Source organism: Lygodium microphyllum, chromosome 21 (assembly GCF_053477565.2).
Source record: "Lygodium microphyllum isolate KBCC chromosome 21, Lygodium_microphyllum_v1.1.10, whole genome shotgun sequence".
NCBI classification, from domain to species: domain Eukaryota; kingdom Viridiplantae; phylum Streptophyta; class Polypodiopsida; order Schizaeales; family Lygodiaceae; genus Lygodium; species Lygodium microphyllum.
In genome coordinates, this window is record NC_141155.1 from 34,686,304 (window position 1) to 34,693,084 (window position 6,781).

The 6,781-nt window shown below is 39.1% G+C and overlaps 1 pseudogene; it reads left to right on the forward strand.

Annotated features, from left to right (window-relative positions):
• The first annotated feature begins 710 nt into the window (after window positions 1–710).
• LOC148017885 (serine/threonine protein phosphatase 2A 55 kDa regulatory subunit B alpha isoform pseudogene) lies at window positions 711–4,613 on the forward strand (annotated as a pseudogene).
• Window positions 4,614–6,781: the final 2,168 nt, after the last annotated feature.

Here is a 6,781-nt window from a genome sequence, read left to right on the forward strand (position 1 = left end):
TACTTTCAAAGCTGTCGTGCAGAATTACGAAGCATGGAATAGGTTCTTAGTGTTCGGCGTCATGTTGATGATTGCGATACATTCCCCCGATTATCGACAAAGGGTTGAGATGATGGACATTCTAGAGCATATCTATAATCCATCACCTTTGTACATGGAACGAAGATGGATGGGCACCTCAAGAATCTACTATATAGCCATCCACCGGTTTGCATACCTACAAACCAACCTAAAGAGGATCAAGTGGTTGGAAGACCTGAAAGTCGTGAAGCTGATTATTTTTGTGGAAGCTCACGTAAACTCAACTTTACATATTCGAGGTCGGAGGGTTGAGCTGAACTCATATGTATATGAGAAAGTGACTCGTGTAATCCTCGCCAACAGGATCAAGGTGTTGGGGCGCCATGAGAAAAATGGGTTCCAAAGGAAAGGATACCCTGATCTTCCAATTTGATAAGAAGTTAAGTGGTTAGATTTCTTGGTTGATAAACTGAAATGGAGATGAAATATAAATCATAACAATTAACGAGTAATAACGTTAAGAAACCTTTATCCAGGCGCAACCGCAGGTATAGATTCCCAGTTCGCCTCCTACATCAAGTACTACTGTAATTCAGGAGAAGAAGTTTCTTCTCAAGCAGATTAAGCCGCCCGAATTTGACAAGAGAGGTACGACCATCCAAGCAGATGTTGAAATTTGGATTGAATCAATGGAGGATTACTTTGAAGAAGCCGGTATTGAACCCGCCAATCAGGCTATGCTCGGTAAGCTAAAGCTCACCGGCGAAGCCAGCCTTTGGTGGAAGCAATGATGTAGAGATCAAGGGATCGCGGAAGGATCCATTACTTGGGAGAAGTTGAAGAAAGTCGTGCAAGAAAGATAATTACCACCTATGTATTGCACACAAAAAATGAATGAGTTCTAGGAGCTAAAATAGCTGGGACTCACTCTTGACGCATACTACTCTAAATTTGTCTCACTTTTTAAGTATGCGCCACGGATGGACATGACAAAGCAAGTGTCAAACTTTTGTACTGGTTTAAATCCACTAGTGAATACCCATCAGATCTACAAGACGCACTCATTCGAGCTACCACTATGATTCAAGAGGCGCAAGCTAGACCAGGAGGTAACAAAACATGGTCTTACAATGACCCGAATAGAGGAACATTTAGGCCTCAAATGAAGAGAGTTCAAGGTCAAAGTCAGGGAAAAAGAAAGAAAGAAAAGACTATCAATGTCAACAACTTTGTTCCTACTCAAAGCAATGGCCGAAATTTCCGTTGTTTCCACTGCAATGAGCCCGATCATTTCAAGAGGCAATGTCTCAAGCTTGGAGGAGGAAATCGCCAAGCACCTTTCCAAGGAACTGGCTGTGGACAGGGAGCCACTACTCAAGGCAGAGGAAGAACCACCTACGTTGCCAATAGGCAAATGTGTGAAGAAGAAGAAGATCCGACCATGGAGAAGAGTTTGAAAGGGCCACAGTCCATGCCGCTCTTCACAAGAAAGGCTCGAATTGCCAGTTCTCGGTGATTCATACACTATTGGACTACCAAGGTAAAGGTTTCAAGACCTTGATTGACTATGGCAGTACACATTCCTTTATCTCACCAGTTTGTGTAAAAAGATTAGGAATAGCCACAGTAGAAGCACCTATCTTGCTTGTGGAATTGGCAAATGGTCATGAGGTTACTTGTACCACGCAAACTGCTAAGGTGGAATTCTTTCTGGGAGGAAAGATAACTTCCGTCAAATTTAGAGTTATAAGTTTAGGCATCCATGAGTGTCTACTCGGAATGGATTGGCTTAAACCTAATGATGCCCACATTCATTGTGGAAAGGGCCAAATTTCCTTTCGAAACTCTGAAGGGGAACTGGTCACAACTCAAGGTGAGGCTGGAGTGCCAAAAATTCAATTGGCCAAAGCATCTCGAATTATAAAGGGAGTCAGAAAGGGACTACCTATCTACTTGATTAAGCTCAATAAGTTAGATCAAAAGAAGGAGTCTAGTGAAAGACCTTCTTGGCTAAAGGAATACTTGGACGTATTTCCTGAAGAGTTGATAAAACTCCCACCTCAAAAGAAGTGGATCATGAGATCAAGCTAGTACTAGGAGCTGCGCCAATTGCAAAGAGACCTTATAGAATGTCCATACCTGAAGAAATTGAGCCAAAGGAACAACTCAAGAAACTGCTAGATCAGAGGGCTACATCCATCCTAACAGTTTACCACGGGGAGCTCTAGTACTATTCCAGAAAAAGAAAGATGGAACGTTTCGACTATGTATTGATTACAGAGGGTGAATCAATCAACTGTGAAGAACAAGTACCCTATTCCTAGAATAGATGAGCTTCTTGATCGTCTTCAGGATGCGAAGATCTTCTCCAAGATTGATCTCAGGTCTGGTTACTATCAGATAAGGATCAAGGATGAAGATATCCGAAAGACAGCCTTCAACACAAGATATGGGCACTTTGAGCTCCTAGTTATGTCATTCGGGCTTACGAATGCGCCTGTCACGTTCAATAGGTTAATGCAGGATATTTTTAGGCCATATCTTGATGACTTTGTACTCGTCTTCTTCGACGACACTCTAGTCTATTCCAAACAAGAAGAAGATCATGAACCCCAACTTCAGGTTGTCCTTGAGACAATGAGGGTACATAAGCTATATGCTAAGAAGAAGTGTGCATTCTTCAAGTGTCAGATTGAATATCTGGGATTCATTGTATCAACGGAAGGAATCTTAGTGGACCCAGCCAAGGTCAGAGATGTGCTACAATGGCCAATACCAACAATTGTCAAAGAAATACACGGCTTTCCTTGGATTGACAGGATGGTATAGAATCTTCATTAAAAATTATGCTTTGATTGCAGCACCTCTGACGGACTTACTGAAGAAGCAAACATCCATTGCATGGACAACTCCCCAACAAACCAACTTTGATAGACTGAAGCAAAGTTTGGTATCATCACCTATCCTAAAAGTTCCAAACCTCAATAAGGAGTTTGAGGTAGTAACAGATGCCAGCACGCTTGCCTTAGGTTGTGTGCTCATGCAGGATGGTCATCCTATAGCATACTCTTCAAGGAAATTGAAGAGTCATGAGAAGAATTATGCTACCCATGATCTGGAATTGTAAGCTGTCAGCCATGCTCTAAAGCTTTGGAGACACTACCTGTCAGGTAACAAGTGTACTCTAGTGACTGATCATAAGAGTCTCAAGTGGATCTTTACCCAGAACTAGCTCAACATGAGGCAACGTCTGTGGATTGAAGTGCTGGAGGAGTATGAATTTGAAATCAAGTACCAACTAGGAAAAGAGAATGTAGTTGCCGATGCACTCAGTCACAAGGCATTCCTTAATTCTCTAATCTTGCAAAATCCATCAACAGCTAGATCTCTAGCCACAAAGGTATCCATGCCAAACAACCCAATACTTGAGTTGGCTAGAGAGGAAGCATGCCATGATCCAGCCTATCAAAAGATGGTAAGGGAGATCTCTATCAAGGATCAGGACCAAAAGCTGCAGGCTAAGTATCATGAATTCTCTATCAATAGTGGACTTGTCTTCTATAGAACGAGAGTATGTATACCGGCAAGCTAGTCACTTAAGTAGAAGATATTGTGGGAAGCTCATGATTCCCCTTTCTCAGGACATCCTGGCTATGCCAAGACTCTCAATGCAGTTAGGAAGAGCTACCATTGGGAGAGGCTGAAAGGTGACGTCCTCAAATATGTCACCAAGTGTGTGTCTTGTCAATGTATCAAAGAGAAAAAACTGATAGAAATGAATGTGGAGCCTTCAATTCCTATGGATAATGGATCTATAGTAAGTGGAAGCCCTCTTATTAGATCTGCATCACGTGCATTGAATCGGAGCTCATCTCAATGGCCAGTGATATTTTTATATAATGACTATGCCTTTCCAGCAAAGGGGATTCCATCAGTTCATTTGCCCACGATAGTTATCAGAGCAATGAGATGACACATGTAGCTAGGTGTAGGAGAATCTATGACCATTGTCACGATTATTACATAAAACTCCATTTCCAACAACAGTGATGGGGAAACTTATATTTCAGCTGATGATTTGCAGATAAATTTGTGGAGTCTGGATATCAATGGTGTGACCAAAATTTCAACATAGTGGATATAAAGCCTGCCAACATGGAGGAGTTGGCTGAGGTGATCATGTCAGCTAAATTTCATCCATCTCATTGTAGCACACTGTTTACAGCAGTTCAAAAGGCACAGTTTGACCTGTAGACATGCGACAATCCGCTTTGTGTGATAGACACACAAAACTGTTTGAAGAACAAGAAGCAAAAGGAGCAAGAATTGTCTATACAGAGATCATTGCTTCTATTTCTGATCTTAATTTCTCGAGAGGTGATCACTACATCCTAAGTAGGGACTATACGACTCTCAATCTTTGGGACATAAACATGGAATCTGCACCTGTTGCAACCTTTAGAGTGCATGAATACCTACGTCCATAGTTGCTTGATCGTTATGGAAATGATTCAATATTTGATAAGTTTGAGTGTTGCTTGAGTGGAGTTGTAGTCAATGCAGAATGTACGTATTCGTCATCACTACAATAGAAATGAGGCATAGACGCGCATGTTAGATGTGCAAAGTCGGGCGCATCTATCATTGCATCTATATGTGCGTGTAAAAGAGCGTGTAAATAGATGCTAATATAGACGTGCTTTTAGACGCGTAATTATTTAACCACCTGAAATTAGACTTAATATTAAAAAAACCAAAGTTAATAATTATTTAACCACGTGAAATTGATTCTTGAGTATGCACGTGTGGGCATGATAAAAACCATAGAATTAAGAATACACATTGAATCATTGAATAAAAAAACCAGAGTTAATAATTATTTTTGCATTGCTCTCTAATGAATGACAATTCCTCCAGTTGACAAGCCTGATATAAGTGATTAGTGGCAAGTGACAGAAACCTTATTATACAATTAGTAGCAAGCATTGTAATATGTATCTCGTAATTTCTCTACTTCAAGATGATAAAAAATACCTCATTTTTATTATGGAAAATTCAATTTAGCTTTAAACTTGACTATTGATTATTGAGTATGCACATGTGCGCATGATAAAAACCATAGAATTAAGAATACACATTGAATCATTAAGAAAATTAAGTATGTTACAGTGAATGATCCATCTCATCTTCAATGAGATCAGCCCTTGCTAAACTATCTACTTCTAGGTCTATTTTACCAAGAGGTAACGAAACAAATAAGTCTATCCCACTATCAGATGTGTTGCTATATTGCTCAATAACTTCATCAATATCATCGACAATCACATTATTGTCTTCTTCTGTGTTTCCTTGAACATCCTCGTGAGGTTCATCTTGTACTATATCATGCATATAATCCATTATGGTGTCATCATGTACATCATCATTAATTGTTGGATTGTCATTTGCTATCTCTATGTCGGTAATATTACCATATATTGGTTTTGAACGATTAGATATAGGGATGACATACCACCATCGGTTATTATTTACCATTGGATGATACACAACCTATATTTGAAAAACAAAAGCAAGAAACTTAAAACTTATTATATTGTGTATATGTATCACATGTATACATATTAAAAAATTAGCTTTTGCATATATACCTGCTCGAATTGTTGAGGTAGTACTAATGTGTCATTCTTATTTTGGTGAAATTTTGTAGAGTCAATGATTACAAAACCACTTGGATGACGTCTGATTGTGCAATGCTCAACATTTGTTACCACTTCTTTAAAGCACTTCACATCCAGTACATATATAAAGAATCATCTGAAATCAAGCTTCAGAATATCTTGAATCAAGCCACAATAATCTTCCATGCTACCATTGGCATCCTCAAAGTGAGCAAGGACACCACAATCTTGGGTATTTCTCTTTTCATTTATACATTGAGTTCGAATATGTTTACCCTCACACCAAATATCATTGAATAATGTGCACTAGTAGTAAAAGATTAAGATCAAACATGTCAATTATTTATATAAAATAACTTATAGAAACAAATTAATTGATAGTATGTCTCACCTTTGATAAGTAACCTTGTGCGTATTCCCACTTTTCTTGAGATATATTAATTTCCTCCTCTTTTTCCATTCTCTCCATTTCCTCATGTAACCAATCTATATCAATATGACGTGGGAGCACATTTAGATGATCTGGTAATGAGACATTACGTCCATATTTGGTGCGAAATGCTTGTCTTTCACTTTTTCTTCTTGCCCTTGCTTCATTAGATAGTGTCACTCATTTTCTCATTACATCACTATTGAGAACACAAAAACTATTTAACTTACGAAGTTCTTCTTTTGTTAGCACTTTACTCATTCCTTTTCCTTGAGGTATTATAGAGGTCATCCTTAAGTCTTCATCATCTTTCCATAGTCGTGGTTGAGAGGGGTCCACTTCATCAAGATATTCAGAGATATAAACAAGGGACGATTGCACTAACCAATCCTCAGCCATGCTTCCCTCAGGCTGTGCTTTTTGCCTCGCAAAATCTTTCAAGGTTTTCATGAAGCGCTCAACAAAAAACATCCATCTTGCATGAACTGCCCCACAAAGTGCGATCTCATCAATCAAATGTACGAGTAAATGTAATTGAGTAGTTAAAATGGATCGAGAAAAAATTTACTCCACCAAACAAACCACCTCAACAGATAATACTCGAGCATCTTGCAATGTGTTTGGATCAATTTCCTTCGAGCTCACGTATCTA